At 41.9% G+C, this 18,379-nt stretch overlaps 3 pseudogenes; 2 read left to right on the top strand and 1 right to left on the bottom strand.

Moving 5' to 3' along the window:
• The first annotated feature begins 204 nt into the window (after positions 1-204).
• Positions 205-328, top strand: LOC124554692 (annotated as a pseudogene).
• A 545-nt stretch (positions 329-873) lies between these two features.
• On the top strand, positions 874-1,047 carry LOC124554617 (annotated as a pseudogene).
• Positions 1,048-11,948: 10,901 nt separating this feature from the next.
• LOC124561855 lies at positions 11,949-12,066 on the bottom strand (annotated as a pseudogene).
• Positions 12,067-18,379: the final 6,313 nt, after the last annotated feature.

Here is an 18,379-nt window from a genome sequence, read left to right as displayed (position 1 = left end):
GCACACTCCGCTGCAGAGTGAAAATCTCATTCTGGAGACAACAAATCTGATAGGCAATATTACATGGCAATATTTACAATAAATTAACCATAAGTACACATTAGCAAAAACTACAACAAAAGAGATCAAAAATATCAAGATGGTAAACTAAAATGCATGACATGCAAACAGTGGTCACAGAATTGTCACGTATCCATCATCTGTATCGCTTCTCGGCCTCTTGGCTAAGATCAAAGTGTAGTATCTGTTCTTACCAGCTTAATGCTGGCAAGGTCGGATACAAAACACACTGATATGCGATGTATTTTCTTTAGTCATTGGACTCCCAATGCCCGATTATGGCGAAGCTGCAGCGGCGGCTCCGGAACGTGGCCAGCCGTGCTGTGAGGGCAGCAACTGCTGGTGCTACTGCCGGACTCGCCCCGCATTGAATACTTCTCCCTCGTTTTCTCCCGATTTTGACTGAGGGTTGCGAGATGCTCAGGCCCCATCTGCCGCCTGCTCGATCGAGGTGTACGATCTGGAGCGAGGCAGATGCAGACCGGTCTCGTGTGTGTCCAGCTTTCGCTGTTGACACCGGCGGCACAGTGGTAGTGGCATATGAGCCTTCCCATATGAGCCTCCACCCTGCTCGCTTTCCTTCCTTTTTACCCCGGCCAGCAACGTCTGGACTTCCACCGGGGTTGAACACAAGCTTATGATACTCTCCATCTTGGCCAGATCAATTCTCTGGGTCACACCAAGATCTGATATTCCTGAGATAATTCTTAGTTACGTCCGCCCGAAGTGTGACGCTCCGGTGAATGGCAGGCGCCGTTGAGCAACACCTCCGTGGCTGTTTCCAATTCCTACCGAATGTGAACCTTTCCTAAGTTCCTTTCCAAGTATTACCTCAATGACTAAAAAATCTGTTCTTATCAGCTTAATATCTGATACGTCCTGCATCGCAGGACCAGGATATTAAACTCATTTTTGGCTCATGACGGAGTGCTAGGGGCTTGCTCCACCTCTGTCGCGGGTTGGAAGTTCCGTTTCAGCCGCGCTCGCGAGTGGCCGCTGTTAACTGTTGCGCTGCACTTCCTTGTTTACATCGCTGTACTTGTGCTTCGCCGAGTGCCGTCCGTCCGTTAATCTCCGTGTTCGTTCCTGTTCCTTGTGATCTGATCGCTCTTTCTGGTCTTGCTGCTGCTACTTGGAACTTCGGTTGTTTAACCGAAATTGCTTCGCTGGATTAACCATGGCTACAAACCTCAGGAAGAATACTCTTGTATTTGCTTTTGACAAAGAATCCCGTCCTGTTCAGCCGACATCCCTCGAAATAGATGACTGGATTACACAGGTAATTGGTCTACATTCTGAAACCGTTCATACCTGGCAACTGGATCAGGAAAAATACTGTGTTTTTGTCAAGTTATTCCGTGCTTCGACTGTTGATAAAGTGTTACGAAAGTGGGGCTATGAAGTAGATTTTGTGCATAGAAATGGTTATAAAAGTAAGGTTTCCATCTATAGAGCGGACATTCATTACAAAACCGTTCGTGTCTTGAATCTCCCCATTGAAATTGAAAATGATAAGATTAAGGAAGCTCTTTTACACTACGGAGACGTTAAATCAATTGCAAATGAAAGATGGTCGCCTCGCTTTAAACTGCAGTGTTTTAACGGGGTCCGCTGTGTAGAGATGGACGTTAAGACGAATATTCCGTCTCACATAACTGTTTGTGGGTATAAGGCACAAATTGTTTATACAAGTCAGGAAGCTACATGTCATATATGTAACGAAACCGGCTACTTCAGACAGGAATGTCCGCCGCGAACTGTTGTGCTTAAAAGTAATTTGATACAGCGTCAGAAGCTTACCTTAAATGATCTGTTACCAAAGAATAGCCCGGAACAACTGGTTGAGGATGTTAACGCAGCGGGCCAAGCTGATGTCTCCCTTCACGGTAACAGTCAGTTTCCCCCGTTAACAACAAAAGGAAACCCCGTTGCCACTACTCGTGAAACTGAAATGCTACCGAAAAAACGACCTCTGGAGATAACATAGTTGTTCAGAGGACGAGCTGTCTTGTCCCACTCCCTCACTTCGCAAGCAAAAACAGTGCGATGAGAAGGCAGAGGAACCTGAAGGCAAAATGCGAATGGAAACTAATGAACAGAAAGATAATACACATACGGTACCAGAAAATGAAAGGGGTGTAAGCAGCATTAATTTGCAAGAAACAACAGGTGCAGTAGCCGATTGCAAAGATCAGAATCTATATGTTAATAAACAAATTCAGAAAGAGGATGCAAAACTGCAGTCTCCATTTGTTTCCCTCGATCAGAAAGTGAGTGAAATTAATAAAGAACGAGGAAGTGATGGCCAAACTGAAATCACGGTCAACACCTCAGGGCAGGCGCCGGCAACCGAAATTGCTAAAGCGTCTGCTGCTGCTCCAGATAAGCTGCGAAGTAAAATACCGACGCAACCAAATGAGAATGTAGCTCGTAACCAGGGGAAGGGAAAATCCAGTAGGGGCGACCCAAGCCCAAAGAATGTTCAGTCTGAAACGGTCGTACACGAATCACTGGAGGAAAAATCAGAAAGTTTACCAGGAAATCAGTCTGCTTGCGGTACAAGAGAAAACATCAGAAGTAGAAAAAAACGGGACAGTAACTAATAAACTGATTGAAGTGTTATTCCATGTTCAGCCTTCCGAGAAAACTGTTACAGCTTAACTGAACCCTGAACCACAGTAAATTAAATTAGTTCAACAAAACAACTACATAGTGACAGCACAATGACGCAATCTTATTCTGTCACCACTATAAACATAAATAAAATCATGACCGGTTTGAAATTATCGGCCCTTAAGGAATTTTTGTACGAATCCGCGACTGATATTGCCCTGTTACAAGAAGTTCTAATTTCGGATTTGGTAATTCCCGGTTTTGTCAGTTACATAAATGTGTCTCCCGAAACAAGTGTTGAAACAGCTATTTTGGTAAGGGAAGGGATTACAGTAAGCGAGGTGGAACGACTGGAATCCGGAAGGGGAATAGGACTAAATATCTATGATGTGACTATCATCAACTTGTACGCCCCTTCAGGAAGTTCTCATCGAGCTGACAGGGCACGTTTCTTCAAAGATGACTTGATATACTTGTTAAGGAAATCACCAAGACAGTTATTACTTGGAGGTGATTTTAATTGTGTTTTAAATCGAAAAGATCAGTTCCCTAATTTTAATTTCTCAAGTGAACTAAAACAATCAGTTACTGGTTTAGAATTAAAGGATATATGGGAAATCAAATACCCCTCCACTGTTGAGTTCACTTATGTCACGGCAACATCACGTAGCAGGATTGATAGACTATACATTTCTAAAAATCTTTTAACTTCCGTGACAAAAGTAGAAACCATTCCTAGGTACTTTTCGGACCATTCAAGTGTCTTAGCTTGCATAAATCTAACAAGACAGCCGGTTCGCCGATTCAAGAATCAGTGGAATTTGAACACTCCCTTGTTAGTTAATCATGATTTAGAAGATCTGATTAAAGAAACATGGGCAATATGCCTGCGAGCCCGTAGTAGATATGCCACTGCTATTGACTGGTGGGCTAAAATGGCAAAGCCGAAGTTGAGGAAAGTTCTTATTCAATACAGTGCCCAGAGCGCAAGGGAAATGAAATGCACTATAGAGTATTACTATTCCGTTTTGAGAGATCTATATGATCAAGTCTCAGCAGGTTCCTCACTTCGGATAGCAGACATAAAAAAAGTCAAAGCCAAGTTACTTAATATCAAGAGAAGTCAAATGGAAGGGTTGAAAATAAAATCGAAGGCAAATTCGGTGTCAGCAGATGAAACTGCTTCCCTATATCATTTAGTGAAGCATACGAAAAACGGGAGAAGGACTTTTATTGAAGAAATTCGAACAAAACACGGCACGATTCTCAGAACCCAGCAGGATATCATGGACGAGATTTATCGCTATTATTGCGAGCTATATTCTGTACATCAAAGTAGTGATGCTTCCTTGGAAGAATTCCTTGACATCCTAGCCCCACAGCTGACAGAAGATGACAACGAAAATTTTCTCGAGGTTGTCAGTGAAGAAGACGTGTATGAGACTCTGTGCGCCTCACCACCAAAAAAATCCCCAGGACCGGATGGTCTGCCAGCAGAGTTTTACATCCGTTACTGGCCAATAGTAGGTGCGAAAATCACGGACATTGTAAATGAGGTTATTCAGGGTAAAATGATTCCGGCTGGGTTTAAGGAGAGTTAAATTGTTCTGGTGCGAAAAAATAATGGAAACAAAGATTTAAATAATTTTCGTCCAATTTCACTGCTGAATTCTGATTATAAATTAATAGCTAGAATAATAAACAAGAGAATTTCATGCCTTACAGATAAAATTATTAATAAACAAGAGAATTTCATGCCTTACAGATAAAATTATTAGTCAACATCAGAACTGTGCGCAAGGCAGAACCATTTTTCAAAATCTAGCGGAATTCAGGGATATCATTGCAATAACTTCTGTAACAAACATAAAGTGTGCTTTATTGTTTTTAGATTTTTATAAGGCGTTCGATGTAGTAAACCATGAATATCTTCTACAGACATTAAAGAAAATAGGTTTCAACGATAGGGCTATACAGTTGATTAAGAACATAGCAACTGGAATAAATGCTAAAATAGCGGTGAATTGTCAACAATCCAGGCCGATGCAAATACAACGAGGTGTTCCTCAAGGAAGTCCTCTGTCCATGTCTCTCTTCGCAATTTCGCTGGAACCTTTCCTCCGACATGTCCATGCTACATTAAAAGGCTTAACATTATCAGGAAACAAAACAGTTATAAGAGCCTATGTTGACGATATAGGGGTCATTATAAGGAATAATGACGAGGTAACCACGCTAGCAACAGTGATTGATTCGTACTGTAGAGCATCTGGAGCCAATGCAAACGGAAAAAAAGTAAGATGTTAAATCTCAGAGGTTTTGATAATATCAACGTCGAGTGGGCAAAATTAGTCCGACAACATAAAACACTTGGGATCACCCTGACAGCATGCCCTATGAAAATGACGGCTTTAAATTGGAAAGTTGCAGCAGATAAAGTGCAAGGAGCCATTGTAGAGAATTTAACTCGATATATGAACCAAGTTCAAAGAACACAGTAAATCAACTCATGCATCCTTGCTAAGGCTTATTATACTGCCCAGCTGTTTCCAATAACGAGAATGATAGCAAGGAGAATAATGTCCAAAATCACAAAATTTTTGTGGAGAGGTGAAGTGTTCAGAGTACCTGCTAAAGTAGCCACTTTAGATCCTAAAAATGGTGGACTAGGATTAACTGATATAACGGATAAAGCCTCTGCTCTTTTTATGAAAAGGCAAGTTAATTTAATAAGAGACTCGCGAGAAAGCATAACCAGCCAACTTTTCGAGATCATTAAACCTCCAAGCCTGCTTCCCCCGACTGACGTGCAGAATATCAACAGTCGCTTACAGCACGTGAGGATTTTCTATGTTGAGTTTAGTTATGTCAGTGTCGAACTCAGGCAGTCCCGACACTTAACATCGAGAGCCATAATGCGGGAACGAAAGAAAAGCGAAGGAAGAAACAAAATAGAACGACAGTTTTCAAACATTGAGTGGACTGAGATTTGGAAAAGCATTAGTTCTAATGTGCTCACGTCTAATATAAAAACGTCATGGTACAAGACAGTTAACAACATAGTTAGCACCAATGAAAGACTGCACGCAATCGGACTCTGTGAAACAAATTTATGTCAACAATGCCATCTAGTTGACACAGTAATTCATCGATATACTTGCAGTGGTCACATGAATAGTTGAAAGTGGATCCGGGAGCAAATAGCTCTGAATACAAGAACATCCCCTGAGTATATATCGCTGTCATTGATACACAGGCCTGAAGCACGCTATTTCCCAGAAGCAAAAAATAACGCTGTGTACTGGTTGCTGGGAAATTTTGTTAATTACGTCCTTAACAAATTAGGATCCGATAGCATCATAGAGTTCATGGTACACATGCTGTGTGAGTTCTACAAAATTAGAAGCTATTCGAATCACAAGAAAAAGTTCGGTAATATGCTAAAAACTGTATTTGAAAGAATGGGCATTGGTTAATATAAAAAAGAAGACTGTGTTGACAGTGATGTATTGTAGTTACCTTAAGGATACTATTTAAGATTTTACAGTATATTTATGATATATGCTTTCTCTACTTCAGAGAGTAGTTTTTTGAAATTTATAAGCTAATGTACAGAACTTATGTGACATTGAGATTGTGTGTCTAATAGTGCTAAACACAAAACATGAAAGGTGCATTATTGGCTTATACTAGAAATTTGGAAATAGACAGTTTTTATAGAAATCTCCTTATCGATTGGTTAAAACCATAAGATTCTATCCGATAAATGTAGTATTCATTGACTGGCACATTGCCCTGTTCATTTTTGCAGTGAAAGACTGATTATATAGATCTGATCACTTCAAATACTTAGATTCAATTAATGTCCAGAAAGTGTAGTTGGAAGGCTAGTCAACTTTATTATATATCTCCTTTCCGCCATTCTCAAGTATTTATGTTTAATTTAATTCCTTCTGGTGATTTAGTCAGTAACACAATCTTCTGTTGTCTTTCCTTAATGTCAGCGCAATTGAAATGATCAAACCGCTTTGTTTAAATAACTTCATGTATGTATAACTTAGTATGTATTTGCAATTTGTAACATTGTTTTTTTTTAATAAACGTTTTATAAAAAAAATTTTAAAAAAATGAAAAGTTGGTAGAGCACTTGCCCGCGAAAGGCAAAGGTCCCGAGTTCGAGTCTCGGTCGGGCACACAGTTTTAATCTGCCAGGAAGTTTCATATCAGCGCACACTCCGATGCAGAGTGAAAATCTCATTCTAGAAACATCCCCCAGGCTGTGGCTAAGCCATGTCTCCGCAATATCCTTTCTTTCAGGAGTGCTAGTTCTGCAAGGTTCGCAGGAGAGCTTCTATAAAGTTTGGAAGGTAGGTGACGAGGTACTGGCAGAAGTAAAGCTGTGAGTACCGGGCGTGAGTCGTGCTTCGGTAGCTCAGTTGGTAGAGCACTTGCCCGCGAAAGGCAAAGGTTCCGAGTTCGAGTCTCGGTCGGGCACACAGTTTTAATCTGCCAGGAAGTTTCATATCAGCGCACACTCCGCTGCAGAGTGAAAATCTCATTCTGGAGACAACAAATCTGATAGGCAATATTGCATGGCAATATTTACGATAAGTACACATTAGCAAAAAGTACAAGAAAAGAGATCAAAAATATCAAGATGGTAAACTAAAATGCATGACATGCAAACAGTGGTCACAGAATTGTCACGTATCCATCATCTGTATCAATAAAAACTGTATAAAATAAAGTGCTAACACAATAATTCGAAGTAAAGTAATTGTTCTCATGAAACTTCCTGGCAGATTAAAACTGTGTGCCGGACCGAGACTCGAACTCGGGACCTTTGCCTTTCGCGGGCAAGTGCTCTACCAACTGAGCTACCCAAGCACGACTCACGCCCCGTCCTCACAGCTTCATTTCTGCCAGTACCTCGTCTCATATTATGGTAATTAGGAAAGCCTTCTTGGAAAAAAAACAGGCTGAGTCATATTGTACAAACAATGGTATCATATACAGTGGTCGTACTGTAACGAAACGTCCTGATGACAGAGAATCTGTCTGAGCATATAAATATTGAAAAATAGGGAACCGAAGTAATAAATGAGTAAACACGATACAGGAATAAAGCAAATTAAGCTTAGCATTGTAACTGAATTGCGAAGGAATACAATAACGTTTAAAAGGACTAGAAAACTATAAATGAACCATGAATTTAGGTCAAAGTAAGAACCTAATGTCTAAAAAGTAATTTCCTGTTCTTTTCGTAGTATGAAGCTGTAATTCACATGTACTATTACACGTGCATCATACCGATCAACAACAAACATTTTGAAAATATAACAAAAGATATAAAACACAAGAAAATATAAAACCAGAAGGCATCAACAAAGTAAACTCTCAGGCTGTGTAAGCAGGTGTAGAAGCATAGAGGGAGTGAACCCTTAAAACTCAAGTCAGCCCTAACAGTAGCTGTCCGTATATAATGTAACGTGATAATTATTGTAATAAAAACATTATCTATCGTTATAAGCTGTAATACAATAGAATAAAATAGTTTATGAAGAAAACTGATACTTTAAAATAATGAGAACATATACTTAACAAAATATGAGTGTTTGAACAAAGGACCAAGAGAGACTGAATAATATTAATAAGACACGATATGAACCAATATCTGTCAAAACGTAGAAACGCTGCACCAATATGGAAGATGAGACATGAACAAGCACATAGAAAACGTACGCAAATAGAATCATGGTTGGTGCGCCAAGGTAGTCAATATATAGGGAGGAAATTTCGAACCATGGAAACCAATAAAAAGGAGGGATGCAAACAATCTCCTGCCGGATGATCATAAAGCTACACAAATAATAATGGAAAAGAGGTTGAAAGCCAAAAGAGATTATTAAAAATCTAATGAAACGACATCGTATATAGACACTGCCCAGCGTCAATGAAGCCCAACGTGGTTAAATTTGAAAGCAATGTTAAACAAAGAAGGGCTAACAAGAGAGAACATCAAATAAGGTAAATTTCGAGAAGGAATGACGTACACTGCTGGCCACCGTAAATGCAACACCCTGAAGGAAGCATCCGAATCAAGTGAAATTTACACCATGGGTTTGCAGCGATGAGATATGCAACTGATTAGAATTTCAGCGCAGACGCACATCACGCGCGCCTGTGGCGCCACCTCATAGCGCCATTTAAGGCTTGGCGATTTCGACGAGTGTACGTTCGGCACGTGTGTTTACCTTGTGGTTGTTTCACAAGACGACCAGTTATGCCTCGTAGACAACAGCGAACATCGTTTGATCAAGTATCCGAGTTCGACAGAGGAAGGATAGTGGCTTACCGAGATTGTGGATTATCATACAGAGAAATCGCTAGTCGTGTTGGACGAAACCAAACAAGTGTAATGCGGATATGTGACCGTTGGAGGGAGGAGGGTACGACGGACCGACGTGGTCGATCGCATTCACCTCGGTGCACCACTGCACGTGCTGATAGGCAAATTGTGCGCATGGCAGTGACGGATCGCTCAGTGACACCCGAACCATAGCACAGCACATTGCGTCTGTAACGCATCATCCAGTGTCTGCGCGTACCATTCGACGCCGTTTACAGCAGAGTGGTCTGTCCGCAAGACGTCCATTGCTTCGTCTACCATTGACGCAGAACCGCAGACGTCTCCGTCGCCAATGGTGTGATGACAGACGGATGTGGACGGCAGAATGGAATGACGTTGTCTTTACTGACGAGGCACGCTTCTGTCTGCAGCACCACGATGGTCGGATTCGAGTGTGGAGACACCGTGGAGAGAGGATGCTGGACAGCTGCATTATGCACCGCCACACTGGTCTCGCACCGGGTATTATGGTATGGGGCGGTATTGGATATTACTCTCGCACGCCTCTAGTACGCATTGCCGGTACTTTAAATAGCCGGCGCTACATATCCGAGGTGCTGGAGCCAGTTGTCCTTTCTTACCTTCAGGGCTCGGCCACAGCCATATTTCAACAGGATAATGCGTGACCACACATGGCACGCATTTGCCAAAGGTTCTTCGTCAATAACCAGATTGAGCTGCTTCCCTGGCCGGCTCGCTCTCCGGATCTTACGCCGACAGAAAACATGTGGTCCATGGTTGCTCAACGAGCGACCCAGATTACATCCCCAGCTGCCACACCAGATGATCTTTGGCAACGTGTGGAAGTTGCTTGGGCTGCTGTACCCCAGGAACACATCCAACGTCTCTTTGACTCAATGCCGAGACGTGTGGCAGCGGTGATCTCCAACAATAGCGGCTACTCTGGCTACTGATTCTGGCAGGAACCACATGTCACAGACGTCTGTAAACGTAATCATTTGATACTTGGTCAACATGTTATCTACAAAATAAATTTTGTTGTGCTACCTCTTGTCTTTCTTGGTGTTGCATTTACGGTGGCCAGCAGTGTATATAATCGCATCCCCAAAAAACACCCACTCATCAAACGTCACATACAAGAAAAAATATTCGAAAGTGAGTGGCAGTCATTATTGGTTATTTGTCGCGATTACTACGCCCATACTACAAATAAATGGTGTGCGGCCACGTGTGTAAGTGCCAAAACGTATCAAGTTTGTAACCTAGCTCCCGCAATTTAAAATAGCAATTAAGGGAGACAATAATATGTTCTTTTATTTAAAATGCAGTGGTCCATTGATCATACAAGTGAAAGCACACGTCAGGGACGATCAGAAAACTAGAAGATATTATCGAAAATATATAAACAAATAAAGTAACACGCTAACAGCAGGCAACCAATATCACTAGATCCATTGAGGAGATAAGTAAAACCTGATGAAAGACCTGTCAGTTTGCAATAAACGTATTGGCCTCTGATTTCTCTGTTGCATAAATAAATGAAATAAGGCATGGTGCTAAAGCTGAAACAAGTGACTGTCACACTATCGTGTTAGCCACCGCCTTAATTGCAGTAATATAAAGCCAAAACTGTCGGAAATCGAATGAAACCGTACCAAAAAAGTAAAAGTAATGGACAGCTGTAAAGTAAAACGGGAAAACTACCTCTATTAAAAGGGCAATGCGTACAGAGTACCTTAATCTTGAATAACGACGAACTCACTACACGAAAAATGTTATAAATAAGATGCCCAATATAATATGCCCTCGTAAGAATCAGTCATAATATAAAATAAACATCAATTAAATGATAGAAGTATGAAGCAACATTTATACGTTATCCAGCGTCAACAAAGCAGAAAATGTGAGATGAAAAGGTCAAATATGAAAGCAATAAAATAACAGGCGGATTAACATAGGAGAACGCCAGACAAAAAAGGTTACAAGAAGCAATGACATACACAAACACAAACGCAGAAAACATCCACTCATCCACCGGCACATAAAAGAAACGTACACAAGGGCGAGAACAGTCGCCAGAGCTTATGTACGAACATTGTCACGTTCATACTATATAATTACTTGCTGCGTGGCAGCGTGTGCATACGCCAAAGAGTATTTCATTGGTAACCCAAAACCCTCAGCTAAAGACAGTAGTATCTAGCGAGGATGACAAGAGGGGAAACCGTACATTTAAAGTGCGGTAGACTATTGACCCTAAAGGTGAAAGCATACGTCAGGAAGACGCAAAAGAGAATTCTACGTAACGAAAATAGAGGGTTTAGTATGCGAAAAAGCGAAGCATCACGGACTACAAGAATATAAGCGTGAACTCAGAATGACTGTGAAAACAACTAAATATGTAACCTCATATCGTATAGTAAGAAACTAGTGCTTTCCGTAGCTGTATGTCCCATGGGTCACCCACTTCCAAATGTTAACTATTTACATAATTTCAACATCATACGTTACAATGTAATTTCTCTACTGCAGATAGATTTTTACACATTCTCCATGATATCGTTGAAAACTTCTGGTTTTATATTTTCTTGTGTTTTGTACCTTTTGTTCTAGTTTTAAAATTCGTTTCTTTTTTTTTGTTCGATATAATTCACGTGTAATAGGACATGGGAATCACAGTTACATGCTACAAAAAAGAAAAAAGCACTCCGTCTTCAGGCCACAAGTGGCCCATCGGGACCATCCGACCGCCGTGTCATCCTAATATGAGGACGCGGATAGGAGGAGCGTGTGGTCAACATACCGCTCTCCCGGTCGTTATGATGATTTTCTTTGACCGGAGCCGCTACTATTCGGTCGAGTAGCTCCTCAATCGGCATCACGAGGCTGAATGCACCCCGAAAAATGGCAACAGCACATGGCGACCCGGATGGTCACCCATCAAAGCTCCAGCCACGCCCGACAGCGCTTAACTTCGGTGATCTGACGGGAACCAGTATACCCATTGCGGTAAGACCGTTGCCGCAAAAAAAGAAAAGGAAATTGCTTTTTTTATCTTAAGTCCTTCCTTTGACCTACATGCAAGGATCACTTCTAGTTTTCTAGTCTTCTTAATGGTTATTGTAATCCTTTGCAATTCAGTATCGTTGCTAGTGTTAGTTTTCTTTATTCCTTTATCGTGTTTATGCATTCATTATTTCAGTTCCCTATTTTTCAATATTTATATATTGAGACAGATTATACTCAAGACGTTTCGTTACTGTACGACCACTGTACGTGATACCATCGTTAGTACGATAAGACTCAGCGTACTTTTTCAATGAAGGCTTTTCTCATTACTATAATATGAGGACATTTACTTTACTTCGTAATATTATGTTAGCTTTGTACTTTATGCCGCTTCTTTTAATACAGTTGATGGCTACATGACAATTCTGTGACCAATGTTTGCATGTCATGCACTTTAGTTTAGCATCTTGATATCCGTGAGCTCTCCTCTTATACTTTTGACCAATGTACATATATAGATAATTTAGATTAAATAATGACATTTGATGTTGCATATCACATTTGTTTTCTACTTGAAGCTTGATTTTCGTCGATTTGTACAGGTGTTTGAAGATGGTGCCAATGCCGCCAAGAAACTGGTAGTCTGATAAAATAATTAATAAAATTACGGCTGTCGGTATTTCTTCAAGTCTTTACCAGCGGCAGTCCCATACCATTTATACAAGCCACAACTGCAGAAACAAACTACTTTCCTCCATAGCCCCATAGTCCCAATTTTATGTCTTCGGCACCATATTTAGCTGTGACGGGCATTTGAATTAGTGATGAGTGGTTTTAGAATTCCTTTGCGCCTTGAATTTCCTGTTTATGGAGACCCTCCCCCACTCTCGGGTTGTATTGGCGCTGAAAGGGTTCACGAGAGCGGTATTCAGTTGTGCAGTGACTTTTGCAGCTGTTGGCCTCTTATTTTTTGTCACAATACTCTTCAGTGACAGTCTGTCACGATCAATCAACGTACACTTTGTAAGTAGGCTGATTAGGTTTTTATGTTGGTAACGCCACGTAGCGCTCTGTATGAAAATCACTGACTGTGCTATGTGCAATCTGTGGCTGATTGGCATAGTTGAAACATTCGCTATTGTAGTGTTGGGCAGTTGGATGTGAACAGCGCCTTGCGTTGCGCAGTTGGAGGTGAGCCGCGAACAGTGGTGGATGTGGGGAGAGAGATGGTAGAGTTTTGAGAACGGACGATCTGGACGTGTGTCCGTCAGAAAAATGAAATTTGTAAACCGGATGTCATGAACTGATATATATATTATGACTTTTGAATACTATTAAGGTTAATACATTGTTTGTTCTTCATAAAAATCTTTCATTTGCTAACTATGCCTATCAGTAGTTACTGCCTTCAGTAGTTAGAATCTTTGATTTAGCTGGCAGTCTTGGCGCTCGCTGTATTGCAGTAGTTTGAGTAAGGAAGGTTCTTGTGAGGTAAGTGATTCATGAAAGGTATAGGTTACTGTTAGTCAGTGCCATTCTTTTGTAGGAATTATTGAAAGTCAGATTGCGTAGCGCTAAAAATATTGAGTGTCAGTTTAGTGATGATCAGAGTAAGTAAAGAGAGAAATGTCTGAGTACGTTCAGTTTTGCTCAGTTTTTTGAAAACCAAATAATGTAAGAAGTTTATCAGCACAGTAATTCATAAATTTCTGTAAGGGGGACGTTTCAACCATGTGATCAATTTTTCTAAGGGGATGTTTCAAGCGGCGCGGGATTAGCCGAGCGGTCTTAGGCGCTGCAGTCATGGATTGTGTGGCTGGTCCCGGTGGAGGTTCGAGTCCTCCCTCGGACATGGGTGTGTGTGTTTGTCCTTAGGATGATTTAGGTTTTGTAGTGTGTAAGCTTAGGGACCGATGACCTTAGGCAGTTAAGTCCCCATAAAATTTCACGCACATTGAACATTTTTTGTACATTGATGTTTCAACTTCTGCCCGCGTTGTGACTTAGCGGACGATGTTTTGCGCTTTCCGCGTAGGTGGTATAAATGTTCGATACGGTACCTCTTGAAACACCAGACAGTTTGGCCACCTTAATTGCGGAAACATCAACCATGCGAGCACCAAAGATTTGCCTACGTTCGAATTCAACTTGGCTCCGACACGATGGACTCGCGACTGACGCTTGCAACGTATTGATGACATTGCACAGGTGCCGTTCTTGGTCAAATACAACAGCGCCGGCTGCTGGCTCGGCTAACATCTTCAGTGTTTCCATATCGTTGTCCAGCCCCCTGTAATGTTTCATTATATACAGATGTAGATGTTGTTACCCCTAACTACTTTGTTAGGATATACCGAAATGCTAATCATTTGCGTATCCAACAGTGTGATAGACTGCTTTGCAAGTAGACGTTAGTAGCATATCGCCTTCATGGCGTTGCAATTTTACAGACCAGCAGTACAAGCTGTAATAACATCTCTTGCCCCTCGCAGTACGTCGCAAGTATCTGCCTTTCTTCGTTTTGGACTATGTAGCATGTAGCAGTTCTTTCTGTTTTGTCGTCCAATAAAGGACGTCGGTATTAGATCTTTTCAATATCCAGGCTACAGGGAAGTCACGGAGACAGAAATCCATTTCAGAGGGTATATTTAGTTCAATACTTGGGCCCAGATTCCTACTTTCACTGCTCTAACGGACGATAAATAATGTGTAGGATTCTGGTTGTCAGTTGCAGACCTTAATCTGATCTCGTGAACAGTTTTCTCATATTGATCAACTGAAGCCCTAGGACTTGCTCGTATAGCGTAACGCGCTGTAGCCTAGCTGACGAGACACGGAGGTGCGCTAGACTCGGATCGCAACCGCGCGGAGAGTTAACGACCATTCAGCCTGGGGTGTGGTTTTTAGGCGGTTCTGCACGCTCGTCGAGGCAAATGCTTGGCTGGTTCCCAAATTCCGCCTCAGAGAATTACGATACACTGCCTGTTAAAACACGATCACACACAGATTCACAAACAGTTGGCGAACATGACTTCCCTCCCTCAGGTTACCGTGGCTACTGTGACTCCAGAAAGGGCATCTAGCCACGAAGTAAATAACAAAATAATATTTGTCAAAGCCTGAAAAAGCGGACTTCGCACTAGACGCAAAAACGCTACCGAAAAAAGACCAGCACGATGACGAATTGTTTACTGGCGTGCTCAGTTCTGGATTTTATCTTGTCGGTTGCAAATTGTGCCTAAGTACTAGGTTGGTGCTTAAGTTCCTACCGGTTCTGTTTTGGGCGTGCTGGTATTCCGGTTGCTATGGATTTATTTATAGTTCACTGTTGCTGTTAGAATTTAAATAGTATCGTTTCGTCCTTTGGAGATAGTGAGTGAAGCTGTGGACTCTGCGCGAAGAGCCAAGTGGAGAAATCGTAACATAACCAACATATTCTTCTGTCGAAGCTGACTGCCGGAAGAATCTACTGCCGCAAACAAACACTACGCGCAAGGATCACGAAGATAAGATTACGAGAAATTAGGACTCATACGGAGGCATACAGACAGTCGTTTTTTACTCGCTCTGTTTGCGAGTGGAACAGGAAAGGAAACGACTGGTAGTGATGATCCAGGGTACCTTCTGCCACGCAACTTACGGCGGCTTGAGGGGCATCTACTCCTGTAGATGCAGATGTACATGTTTGAGTTCAATAGTGGTATGACAGCAGCGGAGGCAGCCAGAAACATTTGTAGGATGACGAAAAAATTCCGCTACCAGTCACAATAAAAGGTTATTTGTCAAACCACCGGTTTCGGGCTTGCGCCCATCCTGAGGTATTTATACAGTGATTTCCAGCAATATAAACATGTACATGATTGTATAAACACCTGAGGATGGGCGCAAGACCGTAACCGGTCGTGTGACAAATAAATTACCTTTTATTGCGACTGGTAACGGAAATTTTTCGACACCCTATAAAGGAACAGTCACGGAGTTCAACAGCATCCACTATGGATAAAATTCAGATACATCTGTGCCGTGAATTGGGATAGTGTTAGTGGACAAAGCACGGGAAGAAAATGGTTTTCTCGTTTTAAGTAACACTGTCATGGCATTAATGACTCTCCATGTTCAGGAAGATCTTCGGGGTTTGTTGAAGATTGTTAGACCCATTAATCCGCAATAATCCACATCAGTGTGCTCGAGAACTGGCAGACAGGATGGACTGTGATCATTTCACCATCGTGTGACATTTACATGTAATGGAGAAGGTTCGAACATCGGTTCTACATCTACATTCTACATTTATACTCCGCAAGCCACCCAACGGTGTGTGGCGGAGAGCACTTTACGTGCCACCTCATTACCTCCCTTTCCTGTTCCAGTCGCGTATGGTTCGCGGGAAAGAACGACTGCCGGAAAGTCTCGGTGCGCTCGACTCTCTCTAATTTTGCATTCGTGATCTCCTCGGGAGGTATAAGTAAGGGGAAGCAATATATTCGAGACCTCATCCAGAAACGCACCTTCTCAAAACCTGGACAGCATGCTACACCGCGATGCAGAGCGCCTCTCTTGCAGAGTCTGCCACTTGAGTTTGCTAAACATCTCCATAACGCTATCACGCTTACCAAATAACCCTGTGACGAAACGCGCCGCTCTTTTTTGGATCTTCTCTATCTCCTCTGTCAACCCGACCTGGTACGGATCCCACACTGATGAACAATAATCAAGTATAGGCCGAACGAGTGTTTTGTAAGCCACCTCCTTTGTTGATGGACTACATTTTCTAAGCACTCTCCCGATGAATCTCAACCTGGCACCCGCCAATTAATTTTATATGATCATTCCACTTCAAATCGTTCCGTACGCATATTCCCAGATATTTTACAGAAGTAACTGCTACCAGTGTTTCTTCCGCTATATATAATCATACAATAAAGGATCCTTCTTTCTATGTATTCGCAATACATTACATTTGTCTATGTTAATGGTCAGTTGCCACTCCCTGCACCAAGTGCCTATCCGCTGCAGATCTTCCTGCATTTCGCTGCGGGTATTGCATACTCTAAGCTAAAATCCCCCCCCTCCCATGAACCATGGACCTTGCCGTTGGTGGGGAGGCTTGCGTGCCTCAGCGATACAGATGGCCGTACCGTAGGTGCAACCACAACGGAGGGGTATCTGTTGAGAGGCCAGACAAACGTGTGGTTCCTGAAGAGGGGCAGCAGCCTTTTCAGTAGTTGCAGGGGCAACAGTCTGGATGATGGACTGATCTGGCCTTTGTAACAATATCCAAAACGGCCTTGCTGTGCTGGTACTGCGAACAACTGAAAGCAAGGGGAAACTACAGCCGTAATTTTTCCCGAGGGCATGCAGCTTTACTGTATGGTTAAATGATGATGGCGTCCTCTTGGGCAAAATATTCCGGAGGTAAAATAGTCCCCCATTCGGACCTCCGGGGCGGGGACTACTCAAGAGGACGTTGTTATCAGGAGAAAGAAAACTGGCGTTCTACGGATCGGAGCGTGGAATGTCAGATTCCTTAATCGAGCAGGCAGGTTAGAAAATTTAAAAAGGGAAATGGATAGGTTAAAGTTAGATATACTGGGAATTAGTGAAGTTCGGTGGCAGGAGGAACAAAACTTTTGGTCAGGTGAATACAGGGTTATAAATACAAAATCAAATAGAGGTAATGCAGGAGTAGGTTTAATAATGAATAAAAAAAATAGGCGTGCGGGTAAGCTACTGCAAACAGCATAGTGAACGCATTATTGTGGCCAAGACAGACACGAAGCCCACGCCTACTACAGTAGTACAAGTTTATATGCCAACTAGCTCTGCAGATGATGAAGAAATTGATGAAATGTATGATGAGATAAAAGAAATTATTCAGATAGTGAAGGGAGATGAAAATTTAATAGTCATTGGTGACTGGAATTCGAGTGTAGGAAAAGGGAGAGAAGGAAGCATAGTAGGTGAATATGGATTGGGGCTAAGAAATGAAAGAAGGAGTCGTCTGGTAGAATTTTGCACAGAGCATAACTTAATCATAACTAACACTTGGTTCAAGAATCATAAATAAAGGTTGTACACATGTAAGAATCCCGGAGATACTAAAAGGTATCAGATAGATTCTATAATGGTAAGACAGAGATTTAGGAACCAGGTTCTAAATTGTAAGACATTTCCAGGGGCAGTTGTGGACTCTGACCACAATCTATTGGTTATGAACTGCAGATTAAAATTGAAGGAAACAGCAAAAAGGTGGGAATTTAAGGAGATGGGACCTGGATAAATTGACTAAACCAGAGGTTGTACAGAGTTTCATGGAGACCATAAGGG

Source organism: Schistocerca americana, chromosome 1, assembly GCF_021461395.2.
Source record: "Schistocerca americana isolate TAMUIC-IGC-003095 chromosome 1, iqSchAmer2.1, whole genome shotgun sequence".
In the NCBI taxonomy this organism is placed as follows: domain Eukaryota; kingdom Metazoa; phylum Arthropoda; class Insecta; order Orthoptera; family Acrididae; genus Schistocerca; species Schistocerca americana.
Note: the sequence above shows the minus strand (reverse complement) of the source record. Positions and strands in the feature narration are given on the sequence as shown.